Below are 19369 nucleotides of genomic sequence, written 5' to 3' on the forward strand. Positions count from 1 at the left end.
ACTCTAAAGTATATATATATTATAATTTTCCCTGGCATGTATTTGCCACATGCTATATAGGTATCAGATATGCTTTTTTTAAAATATATTTTAAGTATTTTATATAAATGAAACATATATATTTTTAGGAGTTGTTAACATTAGTTTTCATTCCATGGACTATCAAATTGATGTTGTGAAGCTAGCTGAAAGCATGACAGATGGCCAGAAAACAGCACTTAGTGTTAAAACTGTGTCATAAATCATTCATGAGTGAATACCTTACCCTTCACATATGATCAAGGGTTGATGGTATCACAACCTGAAGACTGATAGAAAGTGCAGGTTTGAAGGTATGTTTGTCACAACTGTTTCCGTTGCAAGTCACAAATTCTCAGCTCAGACTAGCTGAAGCACAGAAGGGCATGTCTTTTCGGATAACAAAAAAATACTAAGGAAGTTCACATAATAAAAAGAACTAGATCTCAGAAGCTGGGCCTGGAGATCAGGATTGGCTACATAATTTGCATAATGAAAAAGCAAGATGCCCTGTTCAAAAATTATTAAGAATTTCAAGATGACTACATCAGAGCAGTCAACATTATGTGTGAGGCCCTTCCAAGTTCAGAATCCTGTGTGACATGCAGGTTGTATGCCCATGAAGATGGTGTGCTAGAGATTCAAGTCAACCAGGACCTTCCTTCTCTCTTTCTCCCTGACATCTCTCACATTCACTTTTCTCTGTTTCTTTTTTCATGTTTTCCTCATTCTTTCCTACTGCAATGGCTGAGCCAGTCTTCTTTGCTAATTCAAGCAAATAATGTTTAGAGAGGGCTCCGACTGGTCATATCTGAGTGAAATGCCTAGGTTTGTTGAGGGGACCCAGCAGGGGAGAGGTGGAGTTACCCAAGTGAGAGAATGGGGTGGGCAGATGCATTCAAATCACAAGGAATTGTTGTGGAGTTCCTTAAAGAAAATTGGGATGCTTGCACTAATAAAGATGAGATGGAACAGTATCCTGAGTAGGCAAAACTGAAATATCCACATAAAACCCATTGGGTTTGACTTGTCATCCTTATTGTTTGTAGTTTTTTAATCTTTCTGATCCACAGTGTAAAGATTATGTGAGATGATTAATACTATAGTATGGACATTCAGTAAATATTAGTTTATTTTACATTCTCTAATGTAAGTGTGCATCACAGGGTATAAAAATGTCATCATTAATTTGGGATAGTGGTACAGTTTTTGGATTTATATATAAAAAGATAAACTGCACAGTGAGTCTGGCTGGCTCTAAAGCTTTTCTGCAAAACTCACATGAGAAACGGTTGAGGGGCTTCCCTGGTGGCTTAGTGGTTAAGAATCCACCTGCCAATGCAGGGGACATGGGTTCGAGCCCTGGTCCGGGAAGATCCCACATGCCGCGGAGCAACTAAGCCCGTGCACCACAACTACTGAGCCTGCGCTCTAGAGCCCGCGAGCCGCAACTACTGAGCCTGTGTGCCACAACTACTGAAGCCTGTGCGCCTAGAGTCCATGCTCCACAACAAGAGAAGCCACCGCAATGAGAAGCCCACGCACCGCAAAGAAGAGTAGCCCCCAATCGCCGCAACTAGAGAAAGCCCGCGCACAGCAATGAAGACCCAATGCAGCCAAAAATAAACTAAATAAAATTTTAAAAAAACAACAAAAAGAAACGGTTGAGAGAAAGCTGGAGGACAAATGGAAGGGCAGTGACAAGAAACTTGTGTTTACAATGTGAAGACTATTACTCTTCTCCAGAGCAGGTTTCATAAGTAGAGCCAGTGCACATTATTTGTAAAGATTTGATCTGTCCCTTAATTCCCCTCAGTACAGATGGACAGTCTGCCATGATAAACAAATCTCTTCTGAAGATTTGGAAATAACAAGAGGGAATTTTTAAAATTTACCAAGTATAACTTTCCTAAGAATTCTAAGAATCTCTTTTATAGACATTCCCTACCTGCCATTATCTATTCAGGTATCCAGACTGTTTCATTTCTTTGCCTTTTTCATTCAGCTTTTGAACTATATAGAGTTTCCTTTCTTTTACACATGGGTATACTGGCTACACCTTCGCCCATGCATTATTGAAAGTTTATGAAGAATAGAAAGAGGCTCTTCACACTCTCAGAGAGAAAGGAATTAAGTTTAATTTCTAGGAAGAGCTGAATAGGGAATTTATTATAGACAAGAGAATTAATAAAAGAAAAACATAAAGGTAGAATCAACATTTTGTTTTTGTTACATAGTCAGGATAACAAGGAGAACTGCACAATCACTAATGTAAATAGCCAGTCATCTTAAAAGCTAAACATTTTGAAAATTATCTATTTAACTAACTTGATTCTTTTCTCTGCTTTACTTTTGTTAATATGGACTATATCTTGAGAACTAAACTAAGAAGGAAAAAGAATTCAATCATGGTAGGTGATTAGTAGGTTTGTGTGTGTGTGGTTGCAAAATAAATCATATAATTGAAAATATAGAGTTTTATATGCACTGGTTCATGGAACCTCCTCTGTATATATTTAATCCTTTATTTTTTCATGAAGAAATCATGCTAAGTGTTACATATATAACCAATCTCTCTCTCTCTCTCTCTCAAACTCTGAGGAGACAACGCTTTTGTAATAGTTCTGGAGAAGCAAGAGTCATAGCTGCAAGATGGATTTTCACATGCATTCAGAGATAGCTGGGACCAAGCAAATAGTCTATTTGCCTTAATTGTCATGTATAAGATTAGACAACAGATGTTTTCTTACATGTGGTTTGCTAATTTATTTCATTCTTTCTGTCCATTTACACGATCCATTCTGAAAATGAGTATTGAGAAAGTGTAACAATCTTCTGCTCCTCTTTTTTTTTTTTTGCCGTACGCGGGCCTCTCACTGTTGTGGCCTCTCCCGTTGCGGAGCACGGGCTCTGGACGCGCAGGCTCAGCGGCCATGGCTCACGGGCCCAGCCGCTCCGCAGCATGTGGGATCTTCCCGGACCGGGGCTTGAACCCGTGTCCCCTGCATCAGCAGGTGGACTCTCAACCACTGTGCCACCAGGGAAGCCCTCTTCTGCTCCTCTTGAAAAACAAAATCTAATTTCTCACATTAATATGTCATCTTTCAATGCCAAAACTTAGGGAGAAGAATGTTTTTTACCAACCACAACTTTATATCATGCACAAATAAATATTCTTTAGCTCCATACAAAAATACCAACACACACCCTTCAAAGAACAGCAGCAGCAAAGCAAAAAAACACAGCGGCTATCACACTATCATGCTCTCCAAGGTATTTAACATCTATAAAAGTGTATCTTATTTTTACTCGTAAATTCTGGCAAATTCAGTCACTCTCCCAACCCCCAACATATTCATGCATATTCACACATTCTCTGGAAGTCTGGAAATTTGCCCACAATTATGTTTAAAGCCATGATTTAAATGTGACTAGTTTTGAATGAAATGAATGACTTCTACTAAAATTACTCAACATCAAGCATGTTTTAGAAAACTTTTTAGATCAGGACCCATTTTTCTGTTATGTCTGCCCGATAGTAGTAATGCTAAAGTTCCTTGATCCACTTAATGAGGAAACTGACACGGTTTTCCATTATATAGTAGAGCTGACCATAGAATATTTAAATTGGTTTCAAATTTTAGGTTAATGTTCTTACTGCTGTCCTGCTACTTACCTTAATTTATCTTAGTATTTTATGGCGTTGGACATTACTGTTTGCATAATGAGCGCAGAAGTTTTAGATGTAGTGCCTCCTCTCTCCTCATTAATGCTGCTACTAAACTTCACTTCTTAAGAAAAAATGATTATATTATATACATATTTCAAAACAGATAATTATGCAGTTGAGTGATTACTGCCGTGTGTGGTACTTTAATTCTTATGTGGTGTGTAACTTGATGGTAATCACCCAGAGAATATGTACTCAGTTTACCATTTTTTTAAGCTATAAAAATAAAATAAATATGGTAATAAAAAAATCCAGTTTACAGAAGATTATAAAGCACAAAGCAAAAATCTCCCATTCTTTACTCCTACTTCTGTTTAGCAGAGATAACCACATTTAACTGTTTTTATTTCAAGTTCCTTTGGTCATTACTTCTGTAATACTGAATATTACACTTACATCTTGTTTTTGCAATTTATAAGTACTCAACAGTATCAACTGACTCAATTATGAAAGATGAGAAAATTAGCTTACCGCTACCCCTTCTACTACCTCCTCACTCCAAGGTTTGCTAATTTAACTTTTATTTCTATTTAATTAGTTACCTTTGTTTTTATTTACATATATACACAAATATTTTTACATTTATAATACATAAATGTGATAATATAGTATATCTTTTATCTTAGTGCAGTTTTTTCTTTCTTTTTTTTTTTTTTTGCCTAATTTTCCCTCCCTTTATTCAGAAACACAGTCCCTTTCCATTAACAAATGTTTACAGCCTATAAAGAATCTTTTGATATTTCTTCATGATTTTATAATCATGTAAAACATACACATTGCTCAATGGATATAGAGTTTCAGTTTTGCAAGAAGAAAAATTTCTGGAGATCTATTGTATAATAATGTGGATATGCTTAACACTACTGAACTACACACTTAAAATGGTTGGAATGAGTAAAATTTATGTTATGTGTTTTTACCAAAATTTAGAAATTTAAAAAATACATGATTATATAATCATACACATATGTTCATATATAGGAAGTCTTCACTTTGCACAGTTCCTACATAAACAAATTTCACTTACCCCAGTTCAGTTGAATAACACCAGTCTCCCAAGAACATGGTTTAAATTTCAGTTGCCACAGTATATTAACTGTGAATGATTGCATAAAGTACAAACTTCAGGAATTCCCTGGTGGTGCAGTGGTTAAGAATCCGCCTGCCAATGCAAGGGACACAGGTTCGAGCCCTGGTATGGGAAGACCCCACATGCCAGGGAGCAACTAAGCCCATGTGCCGCAACTACTGAGCCTGTACTCTAGAGCCCATGAGCCACAACTACTGAGCCTGCATGCCACGACTACTGAAGCCAACACGCTTAGAGCCCATGCTCTGCAACAAGAGAAGCCACCACAATGAGAAGCCTGCACACCGCAACAAAGAGTAACCCCCTCTTGTCACAACTAGGGAAAGCCCGCGAGCAGCAACGAAGACCTAACGCAGCCAAAAATAAATAATTTTATATTAAAAAAAGTATAAAGTTCACTGCTAACTTGTCAGTCTACAAACCATCTTGTAAATAACAACTGTACACCATGATCATAACCAATCATGGCACTTTTTTCAAAATCTGTTGTTTGATTGGTCACTGCACGTCTTTTATTCAGGTCATGCACAGGCAGCAAAGCATGTAGTGTGTTGTGTCCTTGTCTCCCCGTGATAAAACTACACGACATTTTACAAAATGAATAATCAAAAATGGAAATGGACAACAAAGATCAAAGTGCAGCCATAAAAGGAAAAGTCATAATGCTGGTAGTGAAATTCCAACTGAACATAAATCGAGTCGTGAAAGAAATAACTGGCCATTGGAATGCTGACACTGCTGCCATTCAAGAGACTCTAGCTGTGCAGCCAGAAGGACTTAGTGAAGATGAACTTATCAACATAAATAAGGAAAGTGATTGTAATAAAAAGAATGATATCCCTGAGGAAGTGATGCCAATAAAAAAAACTTCACGTTAAAAGCATTTCTGGAGATATTTCACAACACTGAAAGGATAAAATGTCAGAAGCTGAATCAATCTTAAAAAGAAGAATGACGTGAGTTCCCTGGTGGCCTACTGGCATGGCCCGGGTTCAATCCCTATTTAGGGAACTGAGATAGGACAAGCAGCACGGCATGGCCAAAAGAAAAAAATTCAAAAAAAAGAAGAATGATAATTTGCTAAGGCATAGAAAAGATACTTACTCCATATAGTAAGTTATCCAATGGAGAAGGCAGTAGTCTTCCAATCATCCTTGATAAGTTTGTTTTATAAGTTTTTTACAATGAGATAAAACGATTTAATTCTTAATGCTCCTAATGTTTTAACTTACAGTGTACTAAATATATCGTTTTACATTTGCTAATTTCTCTATACCTAATTGACAGTAAGAGCAATTTTAATGTTTTGACTAAACTTGTTAAGGGTTTCAGAACAATCTTAGTTTTCTCTATTGATTATTAAACCAACGCGTATGGTTTCAGCTTGCACAGTCATTTTTTATGGTCTTACTCTACATGCAAAGAGATGATACTGTAGAAGTTCTTCTGGTCATTGTTTATTTTACAAAATTGAGATCATGTTACCTACACTTTTCTGCATTTTCATCTTCTCACTCATTTTTTTGTGGAAATATCTTTAAATTGATTAGTATAATTGTAAGAGATTCTTTTTAACTAGTTGAAAATTTCATAATATACATGTACTATGATTTCTTGAACCATGCCTTTACTAATGGTCATGAAAAACGTTTTTAGCTTTCTGCCACAATGATCATTGCTGAATAAACATTTTGTAGAAATAGTCTTAAGTACTATTTGATTTATTTCTATGATATAGATTCCCAAGAGTGGAACTGCTAGGTCAAATGTATACTCTTAGATATCTAGATAGCTTCACCAAAGGCCGTAACAATGCATATTTCAGTCCCTTGTCACTAAGGTAAGTATCCTTTTACTTTGCATTCTCACTGGAAATAGAAATTAGAACTCTTAAATTGTTGTCAGTCAGATAAGGTAAGGTTATATCTTATTGTTAATTTAATTGACTATTATTGAACATTGGAGAGTTTTATGTTTGTTGGTCATTTGAATTTGCTATTTGTAAATAACCTTTTTTTGTGTTCTTTGGTCATTTAAAAAATTGAGGTGTCTTTTTCTTGTCCATCTTGAGCTCTTTGTACATTATATTTTGACTAGCCAAAAAATGTAGAAGGAAAAGCAATTTGGATGGGGTCAGAACTTGCTTTACTAATTAGCTAGAATGTGCATTCAGCAAATCAGTAAGATATTGGTTGGTATAGGAAGAAACAAATAGATCTGCATAACAGAATAGCCTTCAAAAACAAATCCAAGTACATATGATAATTGATTAAATTTATTTTGTTTGTTTACATAAGTGGCAAAATGATGGATTATTTAATAAATTTTTCTGGTAAAACTGACTAGGCTTACAGGAAAAGTCAAATTGGAAACTCTTCTAGACAAAAAATAAATTTCATATGAATTAAAGTTATAGCTGTAAAACTAAAAAAACATTCTTACACAAAAATCTTCGATACTCTATGTATAATCTATGGATAGGAAAATAAAATTTCTGGCAAAAAGGATGAGATCTATTTGACTATACAAAACTTAAAACTTTTCCTGTGGTTGCAGTCAAATTACCAACCAGGACATCAGTGTTGTCTGAAGGTTCACTGATGGGGAAAGGATCACTTGCAGGACTTTTCACCACATTGTCTCACAACCTGGCAGCTGAGCAATCCAAGGAAGCACTCAGGGTTAAAATCACAGTCTTTTTTTAATAATCTATCTCAAATTCACATCCTGTCGTTTCTGCTGTATTCTATTAGAAGTTAATCAATAACCCTAGCCCACACTCAAGGTTAGGAGATTACACAAAGATGTGAATACCAGGAAATAGGGATTACTGGGGCTACTTAGAGGCTGCCTACCACAATATGTTACATTCATAATTTTAAATAATATGCATACTTAAATCTTGTTTCTTATTTCAACATCTTTAGATGACATCTCTCAACTACCATAAAATGAGGAAATTAGCTCCTTCCACCTCTCTCAGCAGCACCCCCTCCGCCGTTTCTATCATTTAGACTACTGTCTTTACATTGTCAACATTTATAACATTTACCTGACAAATATAATTACATCTATTGACTCTCTTCACTTTAAGGGAAGGAATAGGCAGGGAGTCCTCTTCTCTCCCATCTTTCAGTCTGAGGGAGGCTTATTCTGGTGGATAATTCCCACACTAGATCCTTAGCCCTCCTTTGGCAGGTTACCCCATTTATTTTTAACGTAGAGATGCAAATGAGGAAAATTGCACAGCTGTTCTATAGACTTTGCTTCACATAATCACCTTGATTTCCCTCTCACTCTATTTTTAAACTGTCCAATACAGAATCTGAAGTCTCCCATTACTTGGCAGGAAATAACCATACTCATTCCCCCTATAAGATTTCCTGTGCAGGTATTGGTCTGTAGATTCTTCCAGTCCAGATTACTCATAAATATGCTCCAAACTACTCTCTGTCTTCTAAACTCTCTTATCTGTTGATGTTCCCACTCTTCTTTTTGATTCTTTAATGAATGTATTCTCCTATTTGCTTCTTTACTAATATTTCAATAGAATTCTGGGAAGAATAGGAGCTAAATCCCTTCACCCAGTTGGTCACAGTGGAACAGAACCAACCCTATCTATCTACAAGACAGTTAATGGATACTTGTAGAATAACTAAATTAATTAATACATTAATGGTTGGAGGTGAATGTGATTGTATTAGTTTCCTATTGTTATCACACAAATTACCACAAACTAAGCTTAAAACAACAGAAATTTATTATCTTACAGTTCTGGAAGTCAGTTCAAAATAGGTCTCACTAGGCTGAAATTAAGGTGTCAACAGAGCCCATTCTTTTCTGGAGGCTCTGGAGGAGAAGGCATGTCTAGACTCATGCAAGTTGTTGGCAAAATCCATATCTTTCTGTTGCAGACTGAGATTCCCATTTCTTCCTGGCTGTCAACTGAAGGTTGGTCCCAGCTTCTAGAGATGACTCACATGCCTCAGCTCATGGCCCTCTCCCTCCATCTTAAACCCAGTAACTGCAGATCAAGTCCCACTCATGCTTCAAATCTCACCTGCCTCTTCATGTGTCATAACATCTGTCATGTGCAGTCATGTGACTCCTTAGTCTTGTCCTCTGTTTTTAAGGATTCACCCCAATTATTAAGTATAATCTCATTATTTTAAGGTCAGCTGATTAGCAACTTTAACTTCATCCGCACCCTGAATTTTCTTTTGCCCTGTAAATTTACGTATTCACAGATTCCAGAGATTAGAACATTGACATCTTTGTGGGGCCATTATTCTGCTTTCCACAGTGGTCAATACCCATTGCCATTTATCAGGAAGGGCAATTGTACAATTCTACAGTTTTGGAAAAAGTTTATGGAAGTGTGATAGTGATTTCGTATGCACACAAGCAACAGGGAGCAGTAGCTGGAAACAAGATCTTAGTTCCCGGACCAGGAATCCTAACCACTAGACCACAGAGGCCAGCGGCTAGGACCTGGATCCCCAGTTCTTGCCTGCCTTGTCAAGAAAAAATTCAGGCAAGGAGGCAGAAGGTAAAGAGAAAAGTAAAAAGTTTATTGGAAAAGCAAAGTACATGCGGAAAGACACACAGGTGAACTTAGAAAGTCGCGCCTTTGGGAAGTTTAAATCCTTTATAAGGGGGCAGTTTTCCGGGTCTTTGTCTTCCTTCTGGCCAATCATCTTGATTTGTCTTCCCTGCCTAGTCTGTCTCAGGACCCTTCCCTTAGGTGCACATGCACTTCTCAGCCAAGATGGATCTCGATGCAAAGGAGTCTGGGGGAAGCAAGACTTGTTATGGCCTGGTGTTGTCCCCTGACTTTTGACCCCCGAGGAGCCTTTCTGAGCATATGTAGTGCTTCCCTTGCCCCAAGGAGGGGGGAAGCGGAGAGCCCTTGATCCTTTACTCAAACAAGGTTTTGCCCCCTCTTTGTTCTTACCATGACTGTTATATTAAGACATCCATAAGAGACAAAGCCTGGCTATTTACCCTGTCTCTGTTGCTTCCATTTCAGAGAGTAAATTGGAGGCTGATTTTAAATGTTTAACCTGGAGACCATCTATCTCCTGTCTCAGGAAATGCAAACAGGAGACTAGTTGTAAGTGTCTGGCCTGAAGTCCACTTTTTCCTGCCCCATGAAATATAAGCAGAAGGGCAGTTGTAAATGTCTAACCTGGGGCCCATCTATCTCCTGCCTCAATATGATTTCAGTAAGGTGGTGAAGAAGGTGAGGAATATACTTGACCAAGCAGAGCAAGGTATTATGTAGGTGGCAATGAAAATGAAAACATAGAACATTAATTCTTAATCATAGAGGTAGAATAAATAACTGGGGACAGGATGTCCTATGTCTCACATATTTTACTTATAAGTAACTAAAATATTCTTATAGCATAATTTATAATTTGTCTCATTTACAAATTAAGGCAGATAGTTACCTCAAAGAAATGTATACTACTAGGACTAAAAGTAGGCATGGAAAAAATTAATTTGGTAAGGTTTGCAAAGATATTTCTGGTTAAACTGAATATATGAACCCTGAGATTTCAAATGTTTCCTTAGAGAGTCGATATATGTATGAAGATAGTGAAAATAACAGTTTACTGGAGTATATTGAAAATGATAATTTTGTTATACAAAATTTAACCATCCCCTAAAATCATAAAATCCTTATTTCCACATTTGCAGTATGATAAAGCCAAGTGTCATATTCTGTGAAGTGGTGAATATCATTTTCTCCGTCGTAAGGGAAAAAGACATTTTTCCACAGAAAAATACCTCCATTAACAAATTTTGAGAATTTCATTGCTAATACATACAGCACAGAATGGAAGGAAACTTGGCAAATGAAATTTCATAATGGTCTGTAGATGAATTTTTCTATTTTACATGGCATAGGGAAAAATATACTTTTAAAATGTCCATTTATTGTTGTTATACTATCATTTGTGTTAGTAAATAAGTTTGCAGTTATACTACATGTTTCCAACTCTGTATAAACTGTTTCACTAGTCAATTCTTGCTTCTAATGCCAGGTAAAGTAAAGCTAAAGGATAGGTTCAGACTTTCATTTAAAGGTTGACCATCTGCCAATGCTACTGTACCATGCAGACAAAAACAAATAAATAAGCATGTTCTGTATTTTACTGATGAGCATATAGGTGAATAAAATTCACCCGTAGTGCTAAGTTCACTATATATAGTGCCTACTGAGGTGTCACATTGCTAAGAATTGTACCTTTAACGTGTTTAAATACACTCATAAACATTGAAAGCTGATCTGAATATAAGTTTGCTAGTATTTCCTACAAATTGCAGATCTCAAGATGTATCAAAATAAAAAGTGATTGTACCTCACCAGGTTGAAATATGTACTTAATGCTCATATTTACAGTTCACAATCATAAAAGTTACTCAAAGTAGATTTCAAAAATCTTTAGGAATGCTAATTTTATTTAATAAAATTCTTCTGTGTAATTTCTTTGTTCAGATGGAATTTCTAGGTAATATTACTTTTTAATGACTATAATATCATCCTGACATCAAAAGATGGTTGTGGGTTTATGAGCATTTTTATAATGTCAGAATTTTAATATTTTAATTGTGAATCCTTAATAACATGAATTCATTCTTCTGTGCTAACTCTGACATCTTTTCTTTTACAAGGGAATATGTAATTTTATTTTAAGCAGAAAAGAGTCAGTATTTATTCTCTTAAAATTACCATTTGTTTCATTTTTGTGCCTCTTATAAAGAGTGTTAGATAAATTGAGAAAACTCTGTTTGTTCTAGGACTTTATCAGAAAGAGAATAATGACTAAGACTCTCTCCTTTTTTCTTTCTACCTACATTTTTTGAAGACTTCTCTTATGTGCCATCTAAAAAAAATAACAAAATTAAAATCTTGTGAGAAATCTCATTCTTTTTTGTTTTATAACCTTAGATTTTCAACTGTAGTGGACCCTCACTATATCTCTGCAAATTGCTCTATTTCTAAAAACCACCTTTATGCATAATTTGCACCAGAAAATGAATATATAAATCACTGCACACAAATGTTTTGTGTTTATGAATCACTTTGTGGGTGGCCCTGAAAGTTGCTAAACACAAGGCTGATTTAAATGTGTATGTGGGTTGGTAAGCTAGCCTTACTTACTCGCTAAGGGACAGCTACATTATAAGACAAAGAACTAAAAATAACACCTGCAGCAAAATGACAAATTATTATATGACATGCAAATTTGAGGTCATTCATAATTAGTGATAAGTGAAAAAGTCAAATGTGTGAATGCTTGAGAATAATTTATTAGGCGTAATTTCCCAACATAAAAGTTTATAACTGTCAATACTATTTGTAAAATCTAAAGAGAAGTCAAGTGAAATGGGAAAGAATTAAGTAGAAGGGAGGGAGCTGGGAAATCTGGGTCAGTCAGAGAAATGTAGTGGTATAATGTGATATACCAGGAAGGTCCTGGGATCTATTAGAGATTAGACAAAAGTTCTAATTCTTCCACATCACATCTTCTCTTAAGCCTCATTAATCCTTTCATTAAATGAAATGTTGTACTCAACCGTTTTGTACCACATCCCTGACAGAACCTTAATGAACTAAGAGCCCAAGACAAGAGCAGGAGAGTGTCAATCCTGGAATGAGACTTAAGGACTCATGCATTTAAAGTTTGGGAAGAAGAACTAGGTCTTGAAATATCCTAGCCATTTCTGTTAGCTTGTTGTTTGTGTTAAGCTCTCTTTTTATTACTCTGACTGCCTTTCTGCTCTGTCTCCTTCAGAACACACCTCCTCTGACTTTCGACTTTGCCTGTTCTCAAAGCCACCACACATAGAAGATGTATTTCATGGCTACTGGTGTGTTGTCTGTGTTAATATCTTCTATTCACCCATCCAGGTCTACTCATCACACTTCTCTACCCAGCCCTGTGCCCTAGGAGGGTGACCTGCATAAACTATATCTGTGAACTCCTCTGTCACCTGCTTTCAGTTGTTTTCAGCTAAGGGGAGATTTACTGTGAGAATGGACAGAAGGGGGAGGATGAGCTTGAAATACTGATCCTCCCATGTGTCCCCCATAGCACAAATTCTCCACAGAGGCAATAATAACCTTGTAGAGGGTGAAAATTGGTACATAAGGGCAAAAAAGTATTTAACTAGTTACAATGGTTTGTAGCTGTCTAAATGGCCACAGTACAGAAACAGATATACACTAAATCTGTACTACTAAACTTTCATGTGGGAGAGGTGATTAGGTATAAAATGTATGTAAAGGATCTTTGGGGCAGGGAAAGTGACACCCTGTCCTATACAGTCAGTATACCCTGGCTGCATTCTCCAGCTTGAGGTAACAGCTGTTCTGGGCTAGGTAGAAAAGAGAGATAGTGGGAGAGAATAGAGAAGCTCTCTTAATTAACTTTAACTACTGAGAAGAGAAAAAAAGAGAACTAAGTCTTCAAAAGAAGAAGGGAAGGCCTCTCTTTTTCCTTGTTTCTCTAACCTCAGTAACTAACACCTAATCTTATTTTAATGTGTACACTTTCCCCCAGAACAAACCTTTACCTATAAATCAATTAACATCAGATTTCCTGATCCCTTACATAAACAATGAGGGAGTGTTAATAAAACTTAATTTATGTAGAATGTGTTGCAACTTACATAGCTCTTTCAATAACGTGTGCTTATTTTATTCTCAAAATTACTTCATATTAACATTTATAGATGAAGACTAGACACAGATCACTTATGTAACCCAACCAAGATAATAGTTAGTAAATTGCAGTATTAAGACTCAAACATTTTTTAAAATAGATTTTGTGATTTTTCCATTTCAACAGGTTAAATCCAAATAATCCTCAGATGAATCATTATGTTCTTAAATTAGTTCTTTATCTTAAATTTTAGATTCTTAAGGTGTTACAGAAGAGATGGAAGACAATGCCTGTCTTTTCAGGAATTTTTAAAAGATATACTGTTGTTGAAATATAAGTATTTTATACAACATTATGGATATAAAAGCAGATATGAGTAGAGAAAATTAACAACTCCAGTATAACAGTAGAGACTTGACTATATAATGATTCATGAAAAAAAAATACCCAACTAATCCAAGTGCAGAGAAAAAAATATGTTAAAATCAAGAGGTGTGAAGGAAATGTTCAATCTAAGAGATTTTAATGAAAACCCAGCGTAACATTTAACTCCTTAAGGAGTGAGAACTCTATAGAACAAGTGTCTTGAGCACATACCACTAAAAGATTTTGACGAATGAAATCTATTTGGGAAATGAGATGACAAGGAAGCAAAGTAAACACATAAGGAGACAATTTTAGTTGAAAAGATATATGTTTGCAAGCAAGCAAAATATTCTAATAATATAAAGGATTAACACTAATCAGCACGGTGTTAACAAATATATCGGGGGGAGGAATTACAAAGAAAGTAAGCAAGCTTACTAATAAATGAGGACAAGCATGAGATCAATTATGTCCTATGACACTGAAATTGTTTTTTTTTATTTTTCTTTAACAAGGAAAATGAAGAGGAATTTTTGCAATTTAGAAATAATGAAGATCTTGTCAAAGTAACAAGTGATAACAAGCATGATAAGGAATTTAGGTATTCTGGACACATATAAATCAGCAGCCTAAAATGACTGGCTGGTCAGAGGTGAAAAGCAATTAGACAGAGTTTGTTGAGTTCCTTGCAAACCTCATTGTTAAAAGCTAGTGGATATCTTTAGAAAGAATTTGTTGAAAATAATTTTTCGCTGCTGAAGAGAAAGGTCAAAGAACCAAAGCAGGGGAAATGACCAACTGGGAGATATATTGTTAACTATTAACAAAATAATGGTTTCACCACTACAGGAGGAAAACTATGTATTAGAAAAAAATGGTTCCAAGAAAAATGAATAACAGCACATTATCAAGATAAAAAAAATCCTATTCAGAATTATCTTTTCTATAGAATTATCTAGAAAATGTCTGGTATTTCAACATTCATAGTATTTCCATGCAGCCTTCCTGAACGTTTTATTGGACAAAATGAGTTTGATTAAATGGAATGTGGCCAAGAGAAATCAAAGCTTTCTGAATGTCTGTAGTAAAGATTATAAGATGAAAATATATCAGATAGTTTTCATACAAGCTATTTGAATTTATCTGTGGAAAAAACATACTACTCAATATTTAACCAAGCTGTTTTAGCAAAAGTAAATTAAAGATTTCTAGTATTGAAGATAGAAATTAGATCAGAAATTCAATTAGATTGAATTAGAAATATTCAATATAATAGTTTCTGAGTCAAAGTTATTTTTTTAAAAATAAGTGGAATTTGTTTCCATTCACAGCTTGACAATTCTTGAATATGTTTATCAGCTGGCTGAAGTACATTTCAATTGTTAGACGTACATGAGGGAAAAGTTCAACAAGTATGAATTTTAAATTTATGTTCATTCTTTTTAATAGCTATGTAATATTCTACAGTATCGTTTACTTAGTTATTTTAAGTAGGGACATGTAAGTTATCTGGAACATAATTATAGTAGTATTTATTTAGATAATTGTTTATTCATATCAGTTCATCAAGACTGTCTTTGAAGGAGTTACTGATATTTGAAAAAAAATCCCATGTCAAAACACGTTTATCTATAAAACAATTACATGCTTGAATTTCTCTCTTTACTACTTGCATCTCCCCAACATACAGACACACACAAACTCACTTACACACACAAACCTCAGAGAACCAAGGGCAACAGTGTGTTAAAATATCAAGAAATAGAAAGAGAAAGAGAAAGGGGCAGAGAACTTATTTGAATAAACAATAGCTGAAAACTTTCCTAAACTGGGAAAGGAAACAAGATCCAGGTCCAAGAAGCACAGAGAATCCCAAACAAGATAAACCCAAAGAAGTCCACAACAAGACATTCTAATTAAAATGGCAAAAGTTAAAGATCAAGAGAGAATCTTAAAAGCAGCAGGAGAAAGCAACTATTTTGGTGAAGTGGAACTCCCATAAGACTATCAGCTGACTTTTCAGGAGAAATTTTTCAGGCCAGAAGGCAGTGGAATAATATAATAAAAGTAATGAAAAAAAAAAAAACTATAAGAAGAATGTTCTACTCAGCAAGGCCATCATACAGCTCTGAAGAAAAGGAAGAATTTTACAGACAAACAAAAGTTAAAACAGCTCAGCTCCATTAAACTGGATTGACAAGAGTGTTAAAGGAACTTCGCTGAACATAAACAACTGCAACTAGAAATGTGAAAATTATGAAAAGAAAAAATCTCACTGGCAAACATATAATAAAGGTAGTAGAAAAACCACTTAGGAAACTAGTAGAAGAGTTAAAAGACAAAGTATTAACAGCAAAATCATCTAAATCCACAATAAGTAGTTAAGGGATACACAAAACATTAAAATCTGAACTAAAAAACATTAAACATAGGGAGGTGGAGAGTAAAAATGCAGGGTTGTTAGAGTTTGTTCAACCTTAAGGAATAACTACCTGAAAATAATCAAGTATATATAATTATATATAATTTACATATATAATTATATATAATGAGTAAATTGTATATAATTTATATACATAATTTATTTATATATATAATCTATATATATTATATATAATTTATATATATAATTTCTGAAGCATTTATAAATTTTTATGTATAAATTATGTATAATAAAGTAAATTACATATTATAATATAATTTAACTTATATTATAAATAATATAAAGTATTACATATAACTATATGTAATATATATTTTAATGTAATAATATATATTATGTATATTATACATATTGCATAATGTCATATATGTTGTATATTATGTACATTATAATGTGATAATTATATATTATATATTAATATATTATATTATAAATATTAATAATACAAATAATAAAAATTAAATATACACTAATATTAGATATTATATCTTAATAGATATTATATATACTATAACATATATTATATATAATTATATATTGTAATATATAATATATATCATAATATATAACATAATAATATTATACAGTATTGTATATTATGAAATATAATATGCAAACATTATATTTATAATATATTATATAATAATATATTAATAAATAATATACCTAATATATAATATTTATATGATACTATATATTTTATTTTTTTTATTTATTTATTTTTTGTGGTATGCAGGCCTCTCACTGTTGTGGCCTCTCCCGTTGCGGAGCACAGGCTCCGGACGCACAGGCTCAGTGGCCATGGCTCACAGACCCAGCCGCTCCACGGCATGTGGGATCTTCCCGGACCGGGGCACGAGCCCGTGTCCCCTGCATCGGCAGGCGGACTCTCAACCACTGCGCCACCAGGGAAGCCCAATACTATATATTTTAAAAACTGTATTATCTACAGTATATTATATATAATACATAATAATGTATAATATAATATATAATATACAAAACATATTGTATATACAATATTTATATATAAATATGCATTATATATAAAATATTATTTTATGTATGTGTAATATATATTTAATATTATGCTATATATATTATATATCATTAAAATTATATATTATATTTAATATATATGATATATATAAGTATACATAAAATATAATTATATTGTATAACATATAATAATATATAATCATATATTATATGAAATATCTAATGTTATATATAATATATAATTATGTAATTAAAATATTATTTTCGTATATATAGTATACTATATATTTATTTTATTACTATTATTTTAATATATATAGTATAGTATATAATTATAAATAATATATTATAAATAATATGTAGTATATTATTCATATATTATATATATTATATAATTGGTATAATAAAATATATGTAAATATTATAAATTAATATATATCATATATGTATATATAAAATATACATATGAAATATACATAATATGTGTACATAACATATTATGTACATAATAATATTGACATATATGCATAATATATATTATATATAATATATATAATTATATATAATTGTATAATACAATTATGTATATATATGCATAATTATTTTAAGTTGATGATATACATATACACACACACACACATATATGCTTGTATATATGAATGTCATGGTAACCACAAACCTATGACAGATACACAAAAGAATAAAGAAAAAAGAATACAAACATAGCACTAAAGAAAGTCATCAAATCACAATGGCAGAGACGAAGAGAAGCTAGAAACAGAGAAGAACTCCAAAAACAACCAGAAAGCAAGTAACAAAATGAAAATACGTACATACCTAATGAATAATTAAATGTAAATGGATTAAATACTCCAATCCAAAGATATAGGGTAGCTGAATGGCTATAAAAACTAGACCCATATATGTGCTACCAGAGACTCTCTTCAATCTAAAGACACACAGGAGACGTCCCTGGCCATCCAGTGGTTAAGAATCCACACTTCCAATGCAGGAAGCACAGGGTCGGGGAACTAAGATCCTACCTGCTATGTGGCATGACCAAAGGGGAAAAAAAAAGACACACAGACTGCAAGTGAAGGATGGAAAATGGTATTCCATGCAAAAGGAAAGGAAAGAAAGCTAGGGTAGGAATATTGATAATAGGCAAAATAGACTTTAAAAAAGAAAGATTATAAGACACAAAAGACATTACATAATATTAACTGTTTTACATATATATAGTAAACAATGATATATATATGTGTGTGTGTGTGTGTGTGTGTGTATACTTTTGCAGGCTAAATAATACGTGACTAAACAACAAATCAGTCACTGAAGAAATCAAAAAGGAAATAAAAAATACCTAGAGATGAGTAAAAACAAAAACATAATGATCCAAAATCTGTGGGATGCAGCAAAAGCATGTCTAAGAGAGAAGGTTATCGTGATACAAGCCTACCACAAGAAACAAGAAAAATCTCAAATAAACTAACTAAGTTTACACCTAAAGGAACTAGAAAATTAAGAACAAACCAAATATAAGTTAGTAGAAGGAAAGAAGTCATAAAGATCAGAGCAGAATTAAATGAAATAGCAACTTAAAAAAAATAGAGGGACTTACCTGGCAGTCCAGTTGTTGAGACTTTGCTTTCCAATACAGGGGGTGTGGGTTCAATCCTTGATTGGGGAGCTAAGGTCCCACAAGCCTTGCAGCCAAAAACCCAAAACATAAAACAAGCAATATTATAACAAATCAATAAAGACTTAAAAAAATAGAAAAGATCAAGGAAACTAATAGCTGTTTCTTTGAAAAGATAAACAAAACGGATAAACTTTTAGCCAGACTCATCAAGAAAAAAAGATTGAGAACCCAAATACAATTAGAAATGAAAGAGGAGAAGTTACAACCAACAGCACAGAAATACAAAGTATCATAAGAGATTACAACAAACAGTTATATGCCAATAAAGTGGATAACCAAGAAGAAATAGATAAATTCTTACAAATCTCCTAAGACTGAGTCAGTAATAAATACACAATATGAACAG

This window comes from Phocoena sinus, chromosome 18 (assembly GCF_008692025.1).
Source record: "Phocoena sinus isolate mPhoSin1 chromosome 18, mPhoSin1.pri, whole genome shotgun sequence".
NCBI lineage: Eukaryota > Metazoa > Chordata > Mammalia > Artiodactyla > Phocoenidae > Phocoena > Phocoena sinus.